This window comes from Schistocerca piceifrons, chromosome 4 (genome assembly GCF_021461385.2).
Source record: "Schistocerca piceifrons isolate TAMUIC-IGC-003096 chromosome 4, iqSchPice1.1, whole genome shotgun sequence".
NCBI lineage: Eukaryota > Metazoa > Arthropoda > Insecta > Orthoptera > Acrididae > Schistocerca > Schistocerca piceifrons.
In genome coordinates, this window is record NC_060141.1 from 164615394 (window position 1) to 164642828 (window position 27435).

The following is a 27435-nucleotide window of genomic DNA, read 5'->3' on the forward strand; positions in this document are numbered from 1 at the left end:
AACGGATGTCCTGTCATCCTACCCCTTCTCTTCGTCAGTGTCTTCCACATGTTTCTTTCGTTGCCGATTCTACGGAAAACCTCCTCATTCCTTATTTTATCAGTCTAACTAATTTTCAACGTTCTTCTCTGGTACAAGTTCACAGACGCTTCGATTCCCTAACGTTCCGGTGTTTCCACTGTCCGTGAAACTCTAACATATATTGCTGAGTTCCAGACGTACACTCTCAGAGATTTCTTCCTCGCATTAAGGCCCATGTGTCCCAACAGAGACTTATCGTAATCAGAAATGCCTGAAATCAGTAATGCCGTCTTTGGATGGGCCAGTCTTGTTTTTATTTCCTCGTTGCTTAGCATGTCATGGGTAATTTTGCTTCCAGGATAACAGAATTCCAGCCCTCTGACCGAACTGGCAGAGAGTACCAGGCCAGTATTCGAACTCGGGTCACAGGACGTTTTCATTAATATTCAAAGTCGCTATCTGCATATCACCGGTCTCGTTCCCAATTTGAACAAAAGTTTTTGCGTGCTTTGCTGTTGTACATACAACGGCCTTATGAATGTCGCCCTCCAAAATTCTCGTGGGAGATAAATTGTATGCAGACGTTTGACTATTGTTCTTAGGGTTATTACACTCTTAATGGGAGATTTGGATGTACTCACATTCGCAGCCTGAGAACAAAACCTAACCTAATGTTACTAAAACATCTATCTCGGGAGTCAACAGGATGACATAACGGTTAACGTTAACTTGTTCTATAATATACATTAAACTCTGGTCTGTGACCATATCAGAAACTTAAAAGTAATACGTAACCTATGTTCAATACGTATTTTGGAATTAGAGTTTATAATCAGATGTGATCCAGCCAAACTGGTACTGAGTACTTGAAAGCTAGTACAGTAAATAAAATTTATTTGGCCAGCAAACTACGAAATTAATGAGGAAATTAAATAAGTCTGTCAAGATATTCACTTTTTGCCACTTGCGTTTGCACGTTGTGGTTTGTTATACTTGTAGAGACAAATGAAGCAACCAGAAGACATGATCGGATGTCAGTGTAACTTTGTACACGTGCGCAACACTGCTGGCCATGTAAATGATGCTATATTCTATGACGGGTTGAATGATCACCAGCTTGAGTTAATGCTCTACGTGTTTAGTATTCTTACAAGGTTTGGTGAGGTATGCAAGGGGTGTGAACAGCGTCAGATGTTGAGTGACCAATGTAAAGAATACGGCGTGCCACAAACTCTAGCGAGACAGCGTCATCAGTACTTGACGGAACTAGGAAAGGGCCTCAGTGTGGGTCTCCATTTGACTGGGTGGTCTAATCGTGTGACATTCATGTTCGTGGAGCATTCGGATGTGACAGTGACCCAGTGTAGGAAGGTATGGGAACGTATGGGCACGCGTGTTCACTATCTAGGGTTCGGTTGACAACACCTGATAACTAAAAGAGAGGATCGTCGTATTCTGTTCATGAAGCACATTGTAACCTTTTAACATCTGCGCCTGCCATCCAAGTAAAGTAAAGGACTCACTGCACGATTGTGTGTTATCCCAAACCATTATCCTTAGACCAGCAGAAGACAGTCCACTTTTAACTTGGTATCTCATTATGTTTCACCTGTTTTCAATTATGTGGAGTAACACCGATACCCTAAGGCAGTGTCCGCGTAAACTTGATTTTTCTGTAATTTTTATACTCTTCAGCAAATTCCAACTCTGTACTAGTTCTATATAGTGCATGAGAATATAAGTTTATCTGAGGACTGGACACGCTGAAAGAACTGTAGGAGAGCACAACGTTCGTTCCTGTGTGGCCTACGTGACACATTGGTCGTGCGCTGATGGACTACAGATACACTTGTGTGATAAAAAGTATCCGGACACCCCCTAAAACATACGTTTTATATATTAGGTGCATTGTGCTGCCACCTACTCCCAGGTACTCCATATCAGCGACCTCAGTAATCATCAGACATTGCGAGATAGCAGAGAGGGGTGCTCCACGGAACTCACGGACATCGAACGTCGTCAGGTGATTGGGTGTCATTTGTGTCATACGTCTATATGCGAGATTTACACACTCCTAAACATCCCTAGGTCCACTGTTTTCGATGTGATAGTGAAGTGGAAACGTGAAGGGACATGTACAGCACAAAAGTGTACAGGCCAACCTCGTCTGTTGACTGACAGAGACCGCCGACAGTTGAAGAGGGTCGCAATGTGTAATAGCAAACATCTATCCAGGCCATCGTACAGGAATACCAAACTGCACTAGGATCTACTGCAAGTACTATGACAGTTACACGGGAGGTGAGAAAACGTGGGTTTCATGGTCGAGCGGCTGCTCATAAGCCCTACATCACCCCGGTAAATGCCGACCGTTGCCTCGCTTCGAGTAATGAGCGTAAACATTGGACGATTGAACAGTGGAAAAACGTTGTGTGGAGTGACGAATCACGGTACACAATGTGGCGATCCGATGTCAGGCTGTGGGTATGGTGAATGCCCGGTGAACGTCATCTGACAGCGTGTGTAGTGCCAACAGTAAAATTCGGAGGCGGTGGTGTTATGGCGTGGTCGTGTTTTTCATGGAGAGGGCTTGCACCCCTTGTTGTTTTGCGTGGCACTACATTGATATTTTAAGGACCTTCTTGCTTCCCACTGTCGAAGAGCAATTTGGGGATGGCGACTGCATCTTTCCATACGATCGAGCACCTGTTCATAATGCACGGCCTGTGGCGGAGTAGTTAAACGACAACAACATCTCTGCAATGGACTGGCCTGCACAGAGTCCTGACCTGAATCCTATAGAACACCTCTGGGATGTTTTGGAACGCCGACTTCGTGCCAGGCCTCCTCAGTGCAGCACTCAGTGAAGAATGGGCTGCCATTTCCCTAGAAACCTTCCACTACGTGATTGAAGGTATGCCTGTGAGAGTGGGAGCTGTCATTAAGGCTAAGGATGAGCCGACAGCATACTGAATTCCAGCAATATCGATGGAGAGTGCCATGTACTTGTAATTCATTTTCAGCCAGGTATCCAGATACTTATGATCACATAGTGTATACCCTTAGAGGCCAGGAACGAGCAGCTGTTAACTATTCACAATTGTTGCCAATTATAGTCCGCAGACATCTCCAACGATTTGTACTACCATTAACCATAATAAATCAAGAACAAACGCCTCTTGTGATGCAATACATAATTAACAAAACGTGGAACTGTGCCTGTCAAATAAACAAACACGCAAGATATTCTAGAGTTTAAAGTAAAGAACACAGAGGGAATTAAATTAAGGTTTCTTTTAGTAGGTGTGTCAGTTTACAAACGAAACTGTGGGCTTTGATGGCCTACTGTAAGGATTGTGCCTGCTGCTCAAATGAGGAGAGTAGGACAGTTGTGGGAAATAACTTACGCACCAAAATAGTGATGTGTTTCTATATCATTTTCAAAAGTCAGTGTTCACAGTGCAAACATTTGTAGTGCTGATGATTACAACTTTCACTGACTGCTCTATTGCCTTCCAAAGGGAAACCATGACGCTGCTTTCGAGCTTGCAGACACTTTCGAAGGATTTCCCTGCAGACAAGAAGTTGGGAGAAAGTCAGAGAGTTCCAAACTTTGCTCTTGCTCGGGAAATGCTACTACTGTGTACCTCAATCGACCGTTAACGGGCATAAATAATTAATCAAGAAACAAGCAACTCTCACCAAAACCGGAAGCTCTACTGTGTAAATTACTCATTCCTGTTCTTTGTTTTAGGGTATGCGTGATTTGCTCCTTTAACGAAGCAATTCGTACTTTTTGTCTGTGAGATATGTTGATTTTGCATTTGTCATAACAACAACAAAGAACAAAGTGTTGAACTAAATAAAGCAGTCCAGACCCTAAACCTGAAGTATTTCTCTAGTTTTCTTGCACAGAAGTACATGTTAAATACTCTTTCATAATCTAATGTTCCTAGCTGTCTACGAATGTCCATATTGTTATTAGAATAGCTAATGATAAAAGTGAGAGAAAGGAGAAAGACGAAAGTGGAAGACGACAGTAGGAAACTGGTATAGTACGTCTTGAGTTTTGTGAGTATTGGAAGTTAGTTGCATCCAAGGAGTCTGCGAAAAGTAAAAATAGCATTACCATTATTTCAAGAGCTACGGCTTACTTATAAGAGGGGAATGTGTGTAATTTCTCTGCAATTTAACCTAAATAATACCACAGACGACACTTAGTGTTTACACGTAAGTGATGTTAATGTACAAGGAGCAGTCAAATAAGAACAAGACAGATAGAAAACGTATATAAAGTGTGATAGACGTGCATTTCATTCTCATTCACTATGCACGCCTTTCATATTTTATTCTTTTTGCAGTTCTTTCGTCATTTTACAATTGAATTTGGATGCCTATATGACTAGACAATTTTCTATGGCAATATTACACCCGAACATACTCCAGACACTAATAAATCATGGAGCAGAAGCAAAATACATCCAATTACTAAGAAACGTTCAAAACCACAGCGTCGCTAGAGTTAAAACCGTAAAGACAGGCTAACCTTATCGCGTGAAAAGTGAAATTAGACAAGGGGATCTCATCTCCCTAAAACTATTTATCTGCATACTGGAGAACGTATTCAAGATACTAAAATGGAGTAAGAAAGACGGAATGTGGCTCAATGGCAAGATACTAAAAAATTTGAAGTTCGCTGATGGCATAGTCCTCTTCGCCAAAACTGCAAGGGAACTGCAATCAATGCTCCAGGAGCTTAAAACACAAAGCAAGAAGGCAAGGCTCACAATGAACGAATGTAAAACGCAAGTAACGACAAATGGATTAGAAACCCCAATATATCTTGGAGGAACGGAATTAATGTATGCAGCATAATACATATACCTAGTCCAAATATTTTCCTTTAACAACAAAATGGAAAAAGAAATAAAACAAAGTGTTTACTTAGCTTGGAAAGCTTTCTGGGCCTTAAAGTTCATATTGCTAAACAGAACCGTTAATAGGAAGCTCGAAATGGAGGCACTCGAAAGCTGCCTTTTTCCAGTATTACTATATGGATGTCAGACATGGGCTGTCAAAATTCTACAGGTATGCCAAAAAAATGCAGGGGAAGATCCTTGGCATCTCTCTGAAAGACAGAATATTTGACACCTCGATACACAAGACGTCAGTAACAGCAAACATAGCACAACAGGCTATGAAGACCATATGACAATGGGGTGGCCATGTGGCGAGGCTGCAAGGCGACACATGGACGGCATGAGATACCACATGGGACCCCTACATCGGCAAGAGACTCTCAGGAGCACCAAGACGCAAAGGGTCAGACTTATTAAAAAAAAAGCAGGAAGACAGTGGACAGCATAGCCAGAAACACAAAGAAGTGGAAAGAACTAGAACTACAACTAAGTGATCAAGTGTAGTTCAATGAGAAGTGTGCATTAAGTGCGGTACCCTCTTAAGTGGACTAGCTCACCGCGTGAGTCTCCTACTTGTAGGAGGCACTTGTCCTCAATGGGACAACACAGGTTATTTTCAGTCATTCATTCATTCATTCAATATTACGCTGGTCAGTGAGAGAGGGTGGGTGCAGGACATATTTCGTTACTTTGTGAACCCAATTTAGCACTCTCCCTGGAGTGGTCATCATGGTCTCCCTTTTGCTTTGTTGATCGTTGCTGTAGGGTGCATGTGGGATCAGTTTTAATGCTACGTAATGGACAAAGTTGTGCCCCTTCCTAGTCTCCCAAGTTGCAGTACCAACCCTGAAACTTAACTTCTCACTCCATTTTCACGCTGCAAAGTAGACTCCTTGAAGAAGCTGTTACCGTCTTCTGATTAATCGCGAGCCATTTTCCGGTGTTCCTGTGGCTAACCATAATGGCATCGTGTTTCGCGGCAATCCAGTGGCCTCGGTTTGGCCGGGTTAGGGGCACGTCGGTTCTCGCGACCCAACGCTCCCAGTTATCTTTTGGAGACGTGGAACCTCGGTCAGCTCTGTCCAATTCTAGCTAGCCGGTGGAGGCTTTAGGTGGCGATGCTGATATCGGTAATCTCGTGTGTACTCAGCGAATACCAACTTAGTTGCTTATAAAGAACTTAGAGCACTAGGGATTCGTTAGTGAGAGAGCACTGCTTTCTTTTCGTTTCTCATAAACTTCATTTCACAAATTTGTGAGTAATGTTTGACTTGGCGTCTGACCTTTGTCTGTTACGAGGGCGAGGTCAATTATGGGCCATATCAGGGTCAAGACTGCTGTCCTCAAAGTTACAGTACCGCCTTCAGCATCCCTTCTTGCGATACGCGTGTGGATTCAAGTTTCTAGACTGTAACTTCGTGAAATAGACTCACGGTCCTTAGTGCTAGAACATGCGACCACATAGAGCGTGGTTGGTATTACGTACCGCTAATACCATAGCACCTTCTTACCTTCCAGTGATTTTGTTTTCTTTGCTTAAACGAGTGTTGCTATGATGGATATTCATGTGAGTTACTTGGTTTCAGGTGGGGAGTCTACTTCGGCACTTTCTTATTCTGGTATTTATCCCTTACTCTGGTCTACGATAGTGCAGAGGGCATGATGGTAATTCCACTCTCCTATGAAAATGGTAGCGTATCTGTTTAATCACAACGACGAGAACCCTTATTCCTCTTCCCGCCACTCCTCTTGTTCTTCGCCATCATGAAGAGGGCAGACTGCTAAATCAGTGTTTCCTTCCTCCCGCAAAATTTTGTTCAATAATATCTGCATACGCGGAAATAACGACCTTGTTTTCTTAGTATTCATGCAAGTTGTCGTTTACGTTCTTTTTGTAATAAAGAAGTCATGCTAACATCAGTCTGCATTCGTCAATTCAGTGAAACTCCCCTCGCACATAAGAGCATCTTGCAACCCCCCATTGACCCTTATGATACACAGATCAGCTAATCAGTAAATGCGTTGCTTAGTCGGTCTCCGTAGGGTCGTGCGGATCTCGTGCTTTTCTGTGTAGAGCCGAGTTTGTTCTCGCAGGTCCGTTGCGACCATTGCGCTTACGGAACCCCGTATAACTAACTCAAACTCTTCCCCTCCGAATAAGGGGAAGTCATGGCTCACTGCGGGTCATGAATAAAATTCCACATGGTATGGTTAAAGTTGGTTGCCTTATCCTGAATAGTTGATAGAGAAGAGTTTGAATTAAATAACTATCGTCTATTCAATAAATTTATTTGTTGAGGAATCTTACCACAATTCCCATAGAAAAGTAAAATAAGCAAGACACCGCTTTTAAGTGTTCGTTATTTCAAAAGTAGTCACCGTAAATGGTAATACATTTATCTCACACTGAAACAAGACGGTCAGTGCCTTCATGGAATAATGTGTACGGTTGCCTACGGAAACATGATTGCAGCCAGGCAAATCGATCATCAGGAATGTCTTACTTCAGTTCTCCAAAAATATGGAAATCGCATGTAGAGAGATTAGGACAGAATGAATGGAGGATGTATAATGGCTTCCTAACGAAACTTCTGCAGCGTACTGGGCAGGCACACATGTTGCCAAAGTTGTTTTGACTATGCTGCAGAGGTTTCGCTGCGAAGCCCTTACAAATCCTGCATATAGTCCCTATCTCTCCCCATGCGATTTCCACATTTGTGGAGCCCTTCACAAAGACATTCATAGCCGTCGATTTGCTTCGGACGTCGGGGTTCCGTAGGCAGCCGCAAACGTTTTTCCACGACGGCACTGATAGTCTTCTCTCACGAGTTATAGCGAGTACTTTCGAAATAATTAACGCTTTAAATTACTTTCTTTCCAACTTTATTGTTTTCATTAAACTGGATGTTGCAATAATCATGTGCCATGTGGGTGTTGCTAACGGGTAAATGCTGCATTTGAGGGCAAGTATGCGAGCGTGTGTTTACAGATAGTACTAAGAAGGAAACACCGTGCATGATAAAGGCGTCTTCATATTTTATGCAAGCGTGATAGTTTTCCACAGGAATTAAAGAAGTCATGGCCGAATTTGTAGATTGTGTACCTCAGGCACATATTTAAGACTACATCAAAGAAAGGCACAATTGGGGTAATGTTACAGGACATGACAGTAGTCGAAAATATCCAATACTATGCCCTGTAACAGTTTCCAGACAAGTGTTCGGAGAAAAGCTCTTTGGTTTTGTGAGATGTGAAGACATGTAACCTTTTTCCAGATCAGGAAATGGAGAGCGAAAGAGATTCGTGCTAATGTGGACTGATGACTGACAAGACACATAAACAGTAGTTACTCATAGGAAAAGTTCGGCTTCAGTTGTATTTCCCTGAGGCAGCAGTAGCACACTACTGGCCATTAAAATTGCTACACCACAAAGATGACGTGCTACAAACGCGAAATTTAACTGACAGGAAGAAGATGCTGTGATATGCAAATTATTAGCGTTTCAGAACTTTCACACAAGGTTGGCGCCGGTGGCGACACCTACAACGTGTTGATATGACAAAAGTTTCCAACCGATTTCTCATACACAAACAGCAGTTGACCGGCGTTGCCTGGTGAAACGTTGTTGTGATGCCTCGTGTAAGGAGGAGAAATTCGTACCATCACGTTTCCGACTTTGATAAAGGTCGGATTGTAGCCTATCGCGATTGCAGTTTATCGTATCGCGACATTGCTGCTCGCATTGGTCGAGATCCAATGACTGTTAGCAGAATATGGAATCGGTGGGTTCAGGAGGGTAATACGGGATGCCGTGCTAGATCCCAACGGCCTCGTATCACCGGCAGTCGAGATGACAGGCATCTTACCCGCAAGGCTGTTACGGATCGTGCAGCCACGGGCACGTTTGCAAGACAACAACCATCTGCACGAAAGTTTGCAGCAGCATGGACTATCAGCTCGTAGACCATGGCTGCGGTTACCCTTGACGCTGCATCACAGACAGGAGCGGCTGCGATGGTGTTCTCAACGACGAACCTGGGTGCACGAATGGCAAAACGTCATTTTTTCGGATGAATCCAGGTTCTGTTTACAGCACCATGATGGTCGCATCCGTGTTTGACGAAATCACGGTGAACGCATATTGGAAGCGTGAATTCGTCAACGCCATATTGGCGTATCACCCGGCGTGATGGTTATGGGGTGTCTTTGGTTACACGTCTCAGTCACCTCATTTTCGCACTGACGGCACTTTGAACAGTGGACGTTACATTTCAGATGTGTTACGACCCGTGGCTCTACCCTTCATTCGATCCCTGCGAAACCCTACATTTCAGCAGGATAATGCACGACCGCATGTTGCAGGTTCTGTACGGGCCTTTCTGGACACAGAAAATGTTCGACAGCTGCCCTGGCCAGCACATTCTCCAGATCTCTCACCAATGGAAAATGTCTGGTCAGTTGTGGCAGAGCAACTGGCTCGTCACAATACGCCAGTCACTACTGTTGATGAACTGTGGTATCGTGATGAAGCTGTATGGGCAGCTGTACCTGTACACGCCATCGAAGCTCTGTTTGACTCAATGCCCAGGCGTATAAAGGCCGTTATTACGGCCAGAGGTGGTTGTTCTGGGTACTGATTTCTCAGGATCTACGCACCAAAATTGCGTGAAAATGTAATCACATGTCAGTTCTAGTATAATATATTTGTCCAATGAATACCCGTTTACCATCTGCATTACTTCTTGGTGTAGCAGTTTTAATGGCCAGTAGTGTCATTACCTTGGATATCTTTACTGCCAGGTATTTTGCTGACTGTTCTTATACATCATATTTGCGATAAGAGAATACGAATGGTATGTTATTTACATGCAGGTAAAGAAAACTGGTCCCAGTACTGATTCTGCAGGGATACCTAAAATCTCCCTCTCCCTAGTCGCTTCTGCGATCCTTTTACTATTGACTTTGCCGTGATGTAAAATGCCATACTCATTGAAGAAACCACTTATAATAAGATATGAGATCCGTTTGGCAGGACTGCGATCAACAAGTGAGTCATTGTGGACCTGCTGGGCATAGGTACTCTTAGGCCAGTTGCTAGCGTGACAGTAGCGGAGGTGCGGTGCGGTGTCCTTGCGAGGACAAAGCGCTATTGTGTGGGCCGCTGCGGGCACTTGGAGCAGCCTCTCAGAGGACCCGCAGGTGCTGCGACCTCTCTGCATGTCCCCACCTGTGTCGGGCACCACACCGAGCCGTGCTGGCATGAAAAAGGTTGTGTAAGACTGACGGGTATAAGAATGAACAATCAGAAATTCACAACGTCGTAGTTGTATCTTCGTAGTTGTAGTTGTACGAGTACCTACTTCTTAGTTGTACCTAAATGTGTACTATTATACATTAACACCCATTTCGACTGATCATTATTTGAATTCTATAGGATGATCTACCCCGTCGCCGTAAGTAAAAGGCTATTTACCTTTGTTAAAAATATGATTCCGATTATTGTTGTTCTGAATGATTATAGCATCCATGGAGCATTTTGGTCAATATTCTCACAAAATACATGTTACTTTTATGTAATTGAAGGTTAAGGATCATTAAGATTCAAGATTCCATTGAAAACGCTCTTTTATCTGCTAAAGATCTGGTGACGTCACAGGCTACAAGTAAGACGAAGCTATACGTGTGTTACAGGAGTGTTGACCGAAATTGCTAGTGCTTTCCCGTGACTTTTCTGCAAAAATTTTGGTTAATTAGCAATGGAAAACGCATTTGTAGCCTTTAAGCAATAATGAAAGGGAACTTTATGACGGGTAATAGTGGAAATCTTCCGAAAACTGAAGCGTTCTTGGTCTCTTCGGTCTTCAATAACAACCGAGATTTTTATGTTCCGGAAACAAGAGACCTGAAAACTCCATTCGATGGCAATTGGAACTGAAGTACTGTGACACATAAATAAGTCGCAGAATTGTGTCAGAGCTGAGGGAATCTGGAAATGGATATTAACTCGGACCATGCTGAAAAGGTTTTCCAGGGCAAATTGTGAAATCCTGCACAACAAACATTTCACTTCATAAGATAATCTCTTCTTGTTACTTACTGTAGTCGGTGTCAGAACTACTACTGTTTTCCAGGTACCTATTTTTTCAGTTTTCACCTTTTCAGACATCGTAATAACACTAGTGGGGAACTGCCAGAGCATCATCTTGTTTGCCTGCAAGAGCCTTAGGCCTTGGAGTTTTTCTGTTCCTTCAGGTTATTGATTTAAGCCAATGAAAAATTATGTCTGTAAAAAATGCAGTTGATGTAGCAGAACCTTAAAGTACCTGTTGTTCAACTGCATACTTAACTGCTGATGAACAAGTATAATTTAAAAGTGCTTAAGCAGGACCAACTTTCATTTTATCATAATGAGGTTGTCTTATTACATTTCGTCGTAGGTTTCAAACAATGTTCAGTTTTTCTCTTTTTAAAAATCATACAGCTTTACAACGGGCTTAATGAAAGTTGAAAGATGTAAAGTGTCTTCAGCGACTTGTTTGGGAAGAATTATGCGTCGGAAATTGTTAAAAGGTTTCTCACAGTCTCCATGATAGTAGGTACATTACGAACATAAAATGACATAGTTAACCATTTGAGACGGTTTCCAGGAAACACACGAATGTCCTATTGGATGGTCCTCGGTTCGGTATGTGGGATACTTTCATTAAAATTGCATTTTTTGTAGCTTATTTACAATATTTTCGCTGTGGATAACAAACATTTCCACAGACAAAGACTTGAGTGAGTACATAACAGACATTGTGTATGTATGACGTTATTGAAGCTTTTAAAGTGGAGATCGTAAAACAATATGCCCAGAGGATATGCATATGTAGATTATCGTCACCTTTCTCACTTTCAGAAAGATCAAATTAATACTTGAGGGACACGGAAGCATAATATCAGCAGGTCGCACAGACAGTGCAGTGCCTGCAGAGTGAGTGGTGAACAGATTGACTCTGGCCACTGGAGGAGTACGTACAAGTCCTTCCTGAAGAACATGGCAGTTTTCCACTGTGTCTGCTGAAGAGGCTGATAGCAACAATTGAAGTCCGGGCACGCGTCATACAAAGAGTAAATGGCAAATCAGAGGCGGATAGTGCATGACGCCACACTGCAGTTCACGCCACAAATGCTTTGAGAAAAGTTTAGCTCCTTGACTGATCTGCCCAGTGTCCTGTGATGTCCTCCTTAGAACATATTTGGCACGCAATGGGAACAGACCCTCCATGTGTTTCAAACATGACCAAAAATTCCTCGCGATGATACCCGGGGACTATTTGCTTCCATGCCAGGACAAATACAAGGATGTTTCCTTGTCAGTGAGCCCGACTCTTCAGGAAGACGTTCGCGAGAGAACAAAAGTTTAAGCATTTAATATCCACTATGTTATAAAAAAGTTTGATAAATATCGGTTTGATGCTTCAACGTATAACACCTTCTGCTAACCCTCCCGTTGTATTAACATTTTGTTTTTGTAAACATCTACGCAATGGGAACAGACCCTCCATGTGTTTCAAACATGACCAAAAATTCCTCGCGATGATACCCGGGGACTATTTGCTTCCATGCCAGGACAAATACAAGGATGTTTCCTTGTCAGTGAGCCCGACTCTTCAGGAAGACGTTCGCGAGAGAACAAAAGTTTAAGCATTTAATATCCACTATGTTATAAAAAAGTTTGATAAATATCGGTTTGATGCTTCAACGTATAACACCTTCTGCTAACCCTCCCGTTGTATTAACATTTTGTTTTTGTAAACATCTACTCAAAAATCTATATGTACACCGCTCATGTCTTTTTCGACACCCCCGAAAGGATTTAGTGTCATGTAATATAAAATACATCTATAGTTCAAACATCGAACAAAACAGTTGAATATTAAAATATATTTAATACATACTTTAACTTTTTTAGGGTTCATTACATCAATCGGTGAAAACGGAACCCTTATAGGGTAACTGTTTGTCCATTTGTCTGTCTGTCTTTCTTTCCGTCCGGGTGTTAAAAACCCTATTTCTTAGAAAAGGATGGACAAATCTAGTTGAAATTTATGTTACATGCCAAGGTTTCCTCCCTTGGCCAAGTAAAAAAGTCAGTGCAATCAAAAGACACGGCCATTAATGTCAAACATTTTGATACTTGCAAACTCAGTCATCAAATCCTGTGAGGTACTTCCCGTTGGAATCAAGAATTTTGGCAAGGAGAAACGTTATACAGTGAAACTAAAGGGAAAACTACTAAAATTCTTAATTATAATTACGTCACACGAAAAAAATGTTTTGTGATTTGCTGTTCAACGAACTGTATGTCCATCCATCTGTTAGGACCCCACCTTCCCAAGAACCGGTCGACGTGTCAAGTTGAATTTTGTGTCACATATTAACGTCTATGATCCGTTGGTGTTGTAGTACACGCAAGCTACTAACCCAATGCAGTCAGAAGATATGGGAATTTACGGTACATATTTCAATACTCCCAAACTCTCACATCAGAACGCTGGTAGCTCCTTAATGGTATAGGGTATGGAAAGACTTGGTCCTCTGGTCCAAATGAACTGATCATTGATTGTAAATGGCTATGTTCGGCTAGTTGGTGGACATTCGAAGCCATTCATGGACTTCATGTACACATACGATGTGGCACCTGGCCACAGTTGTTGGCGTTTGTTTTGAAGAACGTTATGGATAGGTCGAGCGAATGATTTGGTCACCCAGATTGCACTGCATTAACCCCATCAAACATTTATAAGCCATAATCGAGAGGTCAGTTCGTGCACAAAATCCTTCACCAGCAACACTGTCACAATTATGGACGACCATAGAGGCCTGTCACAATTATGGACGACCATAGAAGAGCAGCAATTTTATAATATACCTGGGAGTAGTGGGCTTCCCAGGAGAAGTAGAGCATAGGATACGTAAGAATCTGTTACTTATATAGTAGTGGAGTATAGCGACCAGTGATCTTCCTAAATTCTGTTCATGTTCCTTGCATTATTTCCTAAATACTGTAACTTGTACAGTACAATGTCTTTAGTGGAAAGTTGGCATCCTTTAGGCGTGCCTGCACAATGAGTCGCCACTGATTTATCAAGTGTAGAGACACCAATGCCAATACAAAAGACAGGATGAGAAGTACAAAGACACAGTTTAAAAGAGACAATCGTGCCGAACATTCACATTGGCTGTTCATGGAGGAAAGTGCGATGGAATGGATGATAAGCAGAAATTAGATTTTTGCGAGTACTGACAGTAAGTATTCCATTAATATTTACAGAAAATGCAGGCTGAGATGTGTTGTCAATAACCCAATTTTTAAACTAAAACAAAAACCTTCATTCGAGGATGTTAGGGTAACGATTTGCCATGGTACCCATTCTTCAGGGGAACAGACATAATCAGCGAAACAATCTCTCACACTTTTGCCGCTATCAGTACCTTTTGCCCCATATGCAGGAATACTTTTCATTATGAACGTCAGAGTATCGTAAAAATTAAAGACATCCTTTTGTCTGACAAAGTTGTCATGTGTACAACGTGCTTGAATAACAGCAGCTGCCATATCGACATTGGACGATTGAAAATTCTTCATTTATTAGATGAAATGCCAAATTCACAGTATACACCGATGTCGTGTCGGGACTCATTTTGACTGGCTGAGTACAGAAATTGGACTTGACATGGACTCAACAAGTCGTCGGAAGCCCCTGCAGAAATATTGGGCCACGCCGCCTCTATGGTCGTCCATAATTGGGAAAGTGTTGCTGGTGCAGGATTTTGTGCACGAACTGACCTCTCGATTATGGCTTACAAATGTTCGATGGGATTGATGCCGGTCAAGCTGGGTGACCAAATCATTCGCTAGACCCTTCCATAACATTCTTCAAAACAATCGCAAAGCCACATCGTATGTGAACATGAAGTCAATGAACGGCTTCGAATGTCCTCCAAGTAGCCGAACATAGCCATTTACAGTCAATGATCAGTTCATTTGGACAAGAGGACCAAATCTATTCCATAGCCTGTACCATTAAAGAGCTACCAGCACCTTGACAGTGTGTTGCTGACAGCTAGGGTACATTGGTTCGTGGCCTCTGCGCCAAACTCGAACCCTACCATTAGCTCTTAGCTACTCAAATCATTATTTACCTGACAATGCCATGGTTTTCGAGTCATCTAGGGTCCAATCAACATAGACAGGAGCCCAGAGCAGGCACTGAAGGCGATTTCGTGCTGTTAGCAAAGCCACTGGGGTCGGTAGCCTGCTGCCATAGGCCATTAACGGCCAATTTCGCAGCAGTGTCCTAACGGATAAGCCCCACATTCATTTCTGCCGTTGTTTGATGGAGTGTTGCTTGTCTGATAGCACTGACAACTATACGCAAATGCCACTGCTCTCGGTCTTTTACGCAAATGCCACTGCTCTCGGTCTTTAAGTGAAGGCCATCAACAACTGCGGTGGCCGTGCTGGGAGGTAATGCCTGAAATCTGGTATTCTCGGCACACTACTGACTCTGGATCTCGGAATATCGAATTCCTTCACGATTTCCATGCCCAATGCATCTATCTCCAACTATCATTCCGCGCCCAAGGTCTCTTAATTCTCGCCGTGCGGCCATAATCACGTCGCACACCTTTTCACATGAATCACCCGGTAAAAATTCAAATTCTATCAATGTACTGCCCTTTTATACCTTGTGTACACGGTTCTACCAGCATCTGAATATGTGCATATTGCTATCCTATGACTTTTGTCGCCTCAGGTACGTAACACCGTAATCGTGATAGATTATTTGCTTATTAGTCAGGATTCTCGCTCACTGGAAAAGCGTCATCAGCCACAAGCACGTAAGGGGTTTCTCAGTCCACGAGGATTATGTGGAAGAGGAGCTGCATCTGGCACATTCAAATTTTGGCTGTAAATTTTTTTACCTAACTCAGTTGCTTTGAATACATTAGTTTCCTTCGTGACCAAATGCCCTACGTCTATGAATCTGAACAATTGCTGTTTTATATGGTCATTAGTACAGTAGAAAAGTATGTTGCAATTATAATATTCTCTGCCTGATCTCATGGTTTAACGATGCTTACATGTTACTCTCTTATGGATTGAGTGAAATTTATTTTCTTCTCATACTGGTCACTGATACTCTTTCACTCTTGTGTGGTTTCATGTAGTGCTCTTCTAGCATCTGCCATGTGATCGTGCATGTGTCTCTAATGATGCCAGCAATTGTAGATCGGCTGAGGAGAAACTCGAAAAGTAGAGAGCACATCGTGTTCCCACTCACTAGATTCCTGTAAAATTGTATTTGTTCCATTAGAAATACTTGCAGAAAGCCTGTGGGTTTCCTTTTTATTTATATTTTTCACGATGATTTTAAAGAAATTCTTCGCATTTTCAAGTACGTTTCCTATGTGCTGTGCCATTTATTGGAGATGTTTTCATTTACGATGTGTTGCACTGTTCTGCTATCTGTACTGTTATATAAGAAAACACGAGCAAAGTTTAGTTAATTTTCGATCTATATATAGGGTTAGTGGTGAAACTCTTTATGAGAACGTTTATACATTAAAAATTGCACCGTTTCTGTACATTATCTGATGGCTGTGGACAATTAACGCGGTACATAATGCAAGGACGGCATTGTTTGTAAGTAGGCTGTCTAGGTTTTAATATTGGTAACGCCACGTAGCGCTCTGTATGAAAATCACTGGCTGTGCTGTGTGCAGTCTGTAGCTGGTTGGCATTGTTGTTGCAATAGTCGCTATTGTAGTGTTGGGCAGTTGGCTGTTAACAGCGCGTAGCGTTGCGCAGTTGGAGGTGAGCCGCCAGCAGTGGTGGATGTGGGGAGAGAGATGGCAGAATTTTAAGAGCGGATGATCTGGACAGAGACAGTAAATTTGTAAGACTGGATATCATGAACTGATATATATAACAGCATTTTGCTAACTTTTGCTAACTATGCCTATCAGTAGTTGGTGTCTTCAGTAGTTTGAATCTTTTATTTAGCTGGCAGTAGTGGCGCTCGCTGTATTGCAGTAGTTCGAGTAACGAAGATTTTTGTGAGGTAAGTGATTTGTGAAAGGTACATGTTAATGTTAGTCGGGGCCATTCTTTTGTAGGGATTATTGAAAATCAGATTGCGTTGCGCTAAAAAAAATATTGTGTGTCAGTTTAAGCGCAGTCATGTACAATTTTTCTAAGGGGATGTTTCATCTTATTTAATGAAATTCCTCTCATAACTGATACTAACTGCACAGAGTAAATGATGCTGCAGCTTGCACCAACGCACTACTGATGGGATTTGTCTGGGCTTCACGCTGACTGACAGAAGTACCCTTGTGGCCAGCACAGAGAGTGATTGGCGTGTAGAGTGAATTCCGATACAAACGTGGGCGAAAAACACGCCTGCGAGACCGTAGCCTCAACCAGTCGCTTTAACTGGGGGTTAGGCAAGCTGCTACTGCCCCGACGTGCATCTGTGAGCACGCAACAGCGTACGCAGCCTTCCTCTGGTGGAGAGGCCGTACTGTAACCCTACATCAGCACCTGCACGTGTGGCTGGGAGCTTACTTGCACTCCCATTCTGATGTCTACGTGCGCGCCCCAGTAAAGAGAAGTCGTCGACCTTATGAACGACAACACGGGGCAAGCAACGCCATTAGAGATTGCTGAGGAAGACAAGTAAGCAAGTACCAAGTCCCTGTGCTTCTCCAACTGCTCTCGCACCTGCTACATAGAAGATGGCTAGATTGTACAGCCCGAAGTACTAAATACACATGGTGTTACAAAAAGGTACGGCCAAACTTTCAGGAAACATTCCTCACACACAAATAAAGAAAAGATGTTATGTGGACATGTGTCTGGAAATGCTTAATTTCCATTTTAGAGCTCATTTTATTTTCGTCAGTATCTACTGTACTTCCTCGATTCACCGCCAGTTATCATGATTTCATACGGGATACTCTACCTGTGCTGCTAGAACATGTGCCTTTACAAGTACGACACAACATGTGGTTCATGCACGATGGAGTTCCTGCACATGTTCGTACGCTTCTCAACAACAGATTCGGTGACCGATGGATTGGTAGAGGCGGACCAATTCCATGGCCTCCACGCTCTCCTGACCTCAACCCTCTTGACTTTCATTTATGGGGACATTTGAAAGCTCTCGTCTACGCAACCCCGGTACCAAATGTAGAGACTCTTCGTGCTCGTATTGTGGACGGCTGTGATACAATACGCCATTCTCCAGGGCTGCATCAGCGCATCAGGGATTCCATGCGACGGAGGGTGGATTCATGTATCCTCGCTAACGGAGGACATTTTGAACATTTCCTGTAACAAAGTGTTTGAAGTCACGCTGGTACGTTCTGTTGCTGTGTGTTTCCATTCCATGATTAATGTGATTTGAAGAGAAGTAATAAAATGAGGTCTAAATGGAAAGTAAGCGTTTCCGGACACATGTCCACATAACATATTTTCTTTCTTTGCGTGTGAGGAATGTTTCCTGAAAGTTCGGCCGTACCTTATTGTAACACCCTGTATAACTCGGTAATGCTGTTATATAACGCGCCCAGAGGGCATGATTGGGCTTCACCACCGTTGCCAATTCTTCGTCATCCTTCAACCATATTGGCCCCAAACCATGACCCTTACACTCCAATTATTCATATGGCTAGGTCAACCTCGTTTCTGGCTGTTTTGGAAGGAGGGCATCAAAAGGAGTCGTCAAAAAGGTATCGTCAAAAGGTTGCAGGAGGTCACTGGAACCTACTACATCAGCACAGCCAAACATGGCTCAACCTTGTGTGGTCGCCATTCACAGCCTGTGGCTGAAATATGTCATAGCTGATGTAGCAGACGGACATGGTCTACCAAGTGCCAGACAGCTGGTTTGGTTAATAAGAGTGTCTCAGTTCGACCCTCAGCACATCAGGAGTCGGCCAGACAGACTGGTCAGCGATTCTGTCAAGATGGCAGTGAATCAGAGAGGCATCACAGCGGAAACTAATACTTTACCGGATGCCCACTTGATGTGTCGCAAATTCAATGACCTAGCTGGCCGCATAGCCATGTTTCATACATTTCAAAGTAGGGTGTGTTGTGTGTTGGTACCGCAGATGTCACGCTACCCTGTGCCAAAGTGTCCGTATTTTTATATAACTAGCTGGGCACTGGCTGGCAGGCAGGTACCGCCACCCAGTGGATGTCACGGCACAGTGTTTGTGACAGGGTATTGCTGCAAGGTGCCCTCTTTAAGGCGTCCAGTACTCTTCCATGAGCCCGTCCAACTACACCACATACTGAGGGGGGGGGGGAGGGAGAGGGGGGCCACTGAAGGGAAATGTAAGGGAAGGACTTTTGGCAATTCAGTTATGGCTTAATATCACCAGCAACAGAAATAGCAAAATGGGAATAAGATCCGACATGAACAAAAACGTAAGGAAAATGAATGGTTAATGTTAACAGTGGAGTGACAGAATTGTTCTCATTAGAATCGCCAGTGAACCAACACCAACAATTATATTTCAGTTATACATCCTGACATCTCAGAAGATAAAGATATAAAGGGTATGTATGAGGATACTGAAGGTGTAATTCGGTGTCAGGGGTTGAAAATCTAATAAACATGGTGAAATATAGTGAGAGAAGATACAGAAAACAGCGTTAAGGAATAATTTGGACCCGGTTCTGGGAATGAGAGAGGAGAAATACATTGTCTAAAAATCGTAGGAGGAGAACTCGAGCTTGGAAAAGACATGGATACACGGTAAGACCCCAGCAGTATTGGAGCACGGAGAGACAAAGGTTCCGAAAACATATATTACAAATTGTACCTAGGAGGATATATAGACAAAAATCGCAATTCTTGGTCAAACTTATGTTGACGTTTATGAGAATCATCCGGAAGATTCAACGGGTAAAGAAGTGGGACACTGAAGTGCTGAGGAATGATGGTGAGTTTTAGAGATTTTCTAAGGCTGTAGGTACTGCAGTACTGAATACCACAGAAGGCAGTTTCACTAGAAAAGGAATAGTTTTCCACTCATGTTGTGTAATACCCTACTTACAGCGTAGCTTACAAGCCTACCTATTTTTCCCGAGAATTTCCAACACGTTGCATTATTTCTTAAGTCTTGCTACCACTATCAAGCGCAACGTCAGAAATGCAACCCCGGTGCCCTTACCTTTCTGACAGCTAAGCTGATCACTATCTAGCATCTCCCCGTTTTCCTTTTCCACTACTGGCTTTATTCTCTTCACTAAGTTGGGTGCATGAGCTGTTGGACTGATGTAGCAATTGTTCTCACTCTTACTTACTCTTAGTATCTTCGGAATTGTGTGGACAGTACTTTGACGAAAGCCTGATGGCATGAATAGGAGATTTTATAGATTCTACATACAACCTTCAATATCTGTTTAGTTGCCAATACCCCCAATGATTTTAGAAATTCTGAAGTTTTCGCCATTGATTTACATCTAATGGGAGTGTTGACAAATACTGAAAAAACGCCTTTTTTGTATATCGATCACTAATTCACTTGGACAACGAACGGACGTATTCATAACAATGGCAATACAGCAATACTGACGTGAAACTGGTTCAAATGGCTCTGAGCACTATGGGACTTAAACATCTATGGTCATCAGTACCCTAGAACTTAGAACTATTTAAACTTAACTAACCTAAGGACATCACACAACCCCTAGTCATCACGAGGCAGAGAAAATCCCTGACCCCGCCGGGAATCGAACCCGGGAACCCGTGCGCGGGAAGCGAGTACGCTACCGCACGACCACGAGCTGCGGACACGTGAAACTGATACATGTCATACAGGTGCGTTTAGGCTCCGGAATATCATCTTCTATAATGATTATTACACGTTTTGATGCACCAAGATATTGTACTAACGGTTCACTTTTCCCAATGTATGTCCTTGAAGAATTCTAAGGAACTTGAAGTAGATTTGTTCTGACAGTGAAAAATAAATTTCCTTAGATATTTGTGAGAGTAGAGGAAAGACATTGGAACATAACTGATAACAAATGTGGAAAAAATTGTAACAGAACCCAGAAATGTTATTAAAAACGGTAATCTCAAAAACTACGTAACAAAATTGTTGTAATTACTGTAATACTGAGTTAAGCACGAAATGGTAACTAATGACTCATTTCAAACGAATCCAAACAGGAAAGAGGAAAGGGGGAAATCTAAACTATTCAAAACACTGTTTTAGAACGAAAAGGAAATATTAAAGCTTTCATAAAGGAGGTTCCATAATTAAACCGGTTGTGCTTTGGGAACAAGGATTATTGTATCACTGACATAGGCACTTGTGATTGTACCTCAGTGGTCGTTCTAACGGAATATTCGCAGTGGCGAGTTGCTGTTGAGAACCCTCGGCCTCGCGCCGTGTTGGTGGATCGTATAGCTGGACAGCTCAAAGCGGCATTCCGCTTTTCCCCCGCTGGAGTGTTACACCAGGCGTGACGTGGAGGGTCGGGATTTAACACCGCCCAGGACGGAGAACTGAGGGGACGGCCCGACCAGTGCTGCCAACTTCCCGGCGACCCTGCTCGCCGCCCTGTCCACCTGTCGCGGGCCCTCCCGGATGAATATGAATGGGCGCTGCGCGGCGGACATTGCCAAACTGAGTTATTGCGCCGCCGCTGCCGCCTCTGATAATGCAATTTATGTGGCGCGCTGCCGCTCGTTTCGTGAATATTCATTTATCCGGCTCAGCGTCGTCCCGTTACAACGTCCCAGTCGTTAGCTACAGTGCCGTCGCTTTGTTGCTCTCTTTTTATTATTATTTTACCGCGATGGTGCAATTTGTTGTCCCGTTGTCCCGTTGTCGCAGAGGGATCATCCTCCTCTTCCCTTTAACCTCTATCGTTGCCCCTCTGCTTTCTGTCCAGTGAACATTCCCTATACGAAAAACGGAGATCTGATCGAGCCCGTTACACGAGATCCCGCTTGATCCGCAAAAATTCACTTGTTCGGTTTCAGCGACGACCTAACAGGAGACTGACTTTTTACCTACGTACCTTCTGGTACCGGAAATACTTTTCAGTACTCTGTGGTGGCTTTGTCTCTTTGTTTTTCCTGTGTCATTCTGACTAACAGCATTTGAATTCTACGCTAGACACACATTTCTTATTATGCGTTTTGAAATGAGAAAAACACCAATACACCGTCGACTTGGATTAGGATCCACAAGAGTAATAAAGGTAGTGTTCATTGGGAAATGTATGTGGTGTTCTAACCATTGGGATTATTTAACTTCTCACCTGTTCTACATATTAATGTAACAATTGTCTTTTTTTTCCTTTCGTTCTCCTTTCTATTTTTCTTAGCATGCCCTCTCAGTAACCCATTATAATTAGAAACCATATTTTCTTCTTCGTCGTCGTTTTGGCCTATTGAGGCCCATAGGTTTCGTATCTACTCCGATAACAATTTAATTTCTTTCTTTTTTCCAGTACTGCTTCATTACCTGGCTGTGAGGCAGCTTGTTGTGCTTCGTCCACTTGGTTCCTGTGGTCTTCTTAGCGGTAACTGACGTTAAGAAAACTTCCTGGAACTTACCGGAAACAAAGGTAGTTTTGTGTTTTCTCTAATTGGACCTCCAGTTGTTCCAGATGCGACTTCGCTAATGCGATCCACTTATTCGTGGAGCCCTTCCCTCTACCTGCGGCTTTTGGGTCATTCGTGATTCATGCGAGTCAAATGTCCAAAGAGAGCCATTCAGTTTTTCATTTTTTTTTGTTTTATCTTTCTGCTAATGTGAGTTGGATGGCAGTTTTAACGGGTTACATTCATGAGTGAATCAGTAAAATTTTGCTTAAAAAGAGATCTTCCAAGAAATAAGTGCCATCTGCACTCTGCCGGACTGGTCATCCCGTGGTAGGCAATCAGGACACAAGAATATACAAAGTGCTTCAAGAAAGCACAATAAAATATACGTGTTTATAGTACAGGGTGATTCAAAATGTAATGTAGAAAATGTTTCACTTACTTAACTAGGTGATTGATGGAAGGAAGATTAGTGTTTAACGTTCTGTCGACATATTAGAGACAGATCAAAAGCTTGCATTCGCGAAGGGAACAGGAGGAAACTGAACATGACCGTTCAAAGGAACCGTCCGCACATTTGTCTTCTGCTGTTTCGGGAACCCACAGGAAACCGAAATCATGACTGGCAGATGGGTGCTTGAACTGTCATCTGCCCAGATGTCAGTACAGTATGCTAATCACTGTGCTACCTCACTCAGTAGTGATGGACTGGCAATCAAGACAAGTATATATTAACAATGTAAAATGTGTGCGAGTGTACATTTGTAATGTGGCAAAGAGAGAAAGGATCCAATGATTTGTGACCCTTATCTAAACAAACTGCACCTGTCACCCTCCCCCCCCCTCCCACGCCCCATTCCCTCCCCTCTAGAAGCAGAAGTCAAATGAGCTGTTGGGCCGGCCGGAGTGGCCGAGCGGTTAAAGGCACTACGGTCTGCAACCGCACGACCGCTACGGTCACAGGTTCGAATCCTGCCTCGGGCATGGATGTGTGTGATGTCCTTAGGTTAGTTAGGTTTAAGTAGCTCTAAGTTCTAGGGGACTTATGACCACAGCAGTTGAGTCCCATAGTGCTCAGAGCCATTTTTTTTTTAGCTGTTGGTCCCCTTTCTTTTGTCACCCTTATCTTGATGACCATAATTTATGACCCAAAAAGTCTGCCACATGTTTCTTGAAGATATTCTCATCTTAATTAGTATTATTTGTGACCTAATATGGTTGCCCCAATCAAAACATACCTGCTGAAGATGGGTCCTACACTACAGTGTTGCAGTAGACATTTAGAGACGGTTTAAATTAAATAAATCCAAGTGTCATGGCATTCTACAGTCATGTAGTAACATTCAGCATTCTGCTAAAGATAAAATTCCGAGATATTTTTAAAAATAGAACATATTTTGTAGCCTCTTGTTACGTAACAATCACGCTGTCAAAGTGCAGAGTTCATTTAGTGCTCTCTTGCTTGAAATTGCTCTATCGAATGTGTTCACAAAATTCCGCAATGAAAAATCATTTTGTTCGTAACAGGAAACAAACCGACGCTTTTCGTCGACACAGGGCGTAGTACGAAACATGTGGAGAGCAATATTTATTTGGCCTGATTCCAGCTATACATTGCAGAAACGACATCACTCATATGTAACGAAACATCATAGAGAATGCGTCTGACATCTCTTAGGACAGACATCCTATATTTAATGCAATGATTCTGAAGTGTTTCATCTTTGTTTAAGGTAAACAAATGGGCTGTCATCTACGTCTTACATCTAGTGTTTGTATTAAAGCCCCATAGCTTTTATTGAAAATTCCAGTTATGTTCTCTGTATACTGCTCACTCTAGGTGTACCTGTAAATTAGTGGACGATGCAGACCAATCCCTGTAATATACATATATATATAGTCATTCCTCTGATATAGATACATGCTGACACCTCCCTCTAATACTGTAGAATAATCTTATTCGATGACATATGTTTATGCCATTGATTCCAGTCATGCACTATATAATTTGATGTATAATTCATCTGTCATTGCAATGTACTCTGTATTAATCAAAAAAGAAAACTGCGACAGAGAGGATAAATATTTTGCCACTTGTTCTTCTGTAAACTGGTGACATTCAGGTACTTCTTTGGAAAAAAATCAACTATCCACTGTTGCTGAGTAGTCAGTATTTAATATGAAATATCATAACTGGGAGCAGAAAACAAATCCATTACTTATATTTAGTTCCAAATACGGTATTTCTGTTCCCTCAGTCATTTAATCCCAATCCCTGTTCGATTTTTGAATGGTGTGTGGGAAGTGTAACTGATGGCAAACCTATGTGTTAACTCTAATTTCTGTTGCGGTCATTTCATAAAACATATGTGGGAGGAACTAATATGTTACCCAGAATGTACTGCCTCGGATATTTTTCAACAATAAACATGTTAATGATGTATGTCACCTCTCCTGTAGTGTCTACCACTGGAATTTGCTTAGCATCTACACACTGATCCCATGACGAAACATGGTGCTCATCGTTGGGTCTTCTCTACCTCTTCGAGTAGCGTGATTTGATAAAGAACCCAGACTATTGATCAATATTAAAACAAGGAAAAAAAGGATGCTCATTTGCTTGGGATCATTTCCAAGTGTCATTAATAGAAGAGATAGAGAAGATTCAACAAAGAGTAGTGTATCTGATCATAGAGTCATTATTGTAGATGCAAAACAAATTCCAGTCGTAGATGCTACAACAGAGGCGATGTAAACAAAGGAGGGGTTCCCTGTTTAAAAATAAATCAGAGGGTGTACATTCCGAGAAATATTTTGCTTCCTCTCTCACTTGTTTGGTGAAATAACTGCAATGAGAAATTAGAGTTATGTGGAAGATTCCCGCCAATCGTTCTTTCGATGCATCTTCCACTATTGGAATAAGGATAACGGTTCCTTGATTGAGACAGTGGAAGGTATGTCTTTGGAATGAAATGTAGGTAATTTATTTTGTTACAAAATATTGTTTTTCTACTGCCAGTCACTATATTTCCTTTTAAAAATGCACTACATTGCTATGGCGGATCAGTACTTTTTTTTAAATACATCAGCGTATTTTCTCTTTTTTGAGGAATGTTCATTGGCGAAATAACTTCTATTTTACTGCCACACACTATTTTCTTTTTAAATTATAGACCCCCCCCCCCCCCCCATGAACCATGGACCTTGCCGTTGGTGGGGAGGCTTGCGTGCCTCAGCGATAAAGATAGCCGTACCGTAGGTGCAACCACAACGGAGGGGTATCTGTTGAGAGGCCAGACAAACGTGTGGTTCCTGAAGAGGGGCAGCAGCCTTTTCAGTAGTTGCAAGGGCAACAGTCTGGATGATTGACTGATCTGGCCTTGTAACAATAACCAAAACGGCCTTGCTGTGCTGGTACTGCGAACGACTGAAAGCAAGGGGAAACTACAGCCGTAATTTTTCCCTAGGGCATGCAGCTTTACTGTATGATTACATGATGATGGCGTCCTCTTGGGTAAAATATTCCGGAGGTAAAATAGTCCCCCATTCGGATCTCCGGGCGGGGACTACTCAAGGGGATGTCGTTATCAGGAGAAAGAAAACTGGCGTTCTACGGATCGGAGCGTGGAATGTCAGATCCCTTAATCGGGCAGGTAGGTTAGAAAATTTAAAAAGGGAAATGGATAGGTTGAAGTTAGATATAGTGGGAATTAGTGAAGTTCGGTGGCAGGAGGAACAAGACTTCTGGTCAGGTGACTACAGGGTTATAAACACAAAATCAAATAGGGGTAATGCAGGAGTAGGTTTAATAATGAATAGGAAAATAGGAATGCGGGTAAGCTACTACAAACAGCATAGTGAACGCATTATTGTGGCCAAGATAGATACGAAGCCCACGCCTACTACAGTAGTACAAGTTTATATGCCAACTAGCTCTGCAGATGACGAAGAAATTGAAGAAATGTATGATGAAATAAAAGAAATTATTCAGGTAGTGAAGGGAGACGAAAATTTAATAGTCATGGGTGACTGGAATTCGTCAGTAGGAAAAGGGAGAGAAGGAAACATAGTAGGTGAATATGGATTGGGGGACAGAAATGAAAGAGGAAGCCGCCTGGTCGAATTTTGCACAGAGCACAACATAATCATAACTAACACTTGGTTTAAGAATCATGAAAGAAGGTTGTATACATGGAAGAACCCTGGAGATACTAAAAGGTATCAGATAGATTATATAATGGTAAGACAGAGATTTAGGAACCAGGTTTTAAATTGTAAGACATTTCCAGGGGCAGATGTGGACTCTGACCACAATCTACCGGTTATGACCTGTAGATTAAAACTGAAGAAACTGCAAAAAGGTGGGAATTTAAGGAGATGGGACCTGGATAAACTAAAAGAACCAGAGGTTGTACAGAGATTCAGGGAGAGCATAAGGGAGCAATTGACAGGAATGGGGGAAATAAATACAGTAGAAGAAGAATGGGTAGCTTTGAGGGATGAAGTAGTGAAGGCAGCAGAGGATCAAGTAGGTAAAAAGACTAGGGCTAGTAGAAATCCTTGGGTAACAGAAGAAATATTGAATTTAATTGATGAAAGGAGAAAATATAAAAGTGCAGTAAGTGAAACAGGCAAAAAGGAATACAAACGTCTCAAAAATGAGATCGACAGGAAGTACAAAATGGCTAAGAAGGGATGGCTAGAGGACAAATGTAAGGATGTAGAGGCCTATCTCACTAGGGGTACGATAGATACCGCCTACAGGAAAATTAAAGAGACCTTTGGAGATAAGAGAACGACTTGTATGAATATCAAGAGCTCAGATGGAAACCCAGTTCTAAGCAAAGAGGGGAAAGCAGAAAGGTGG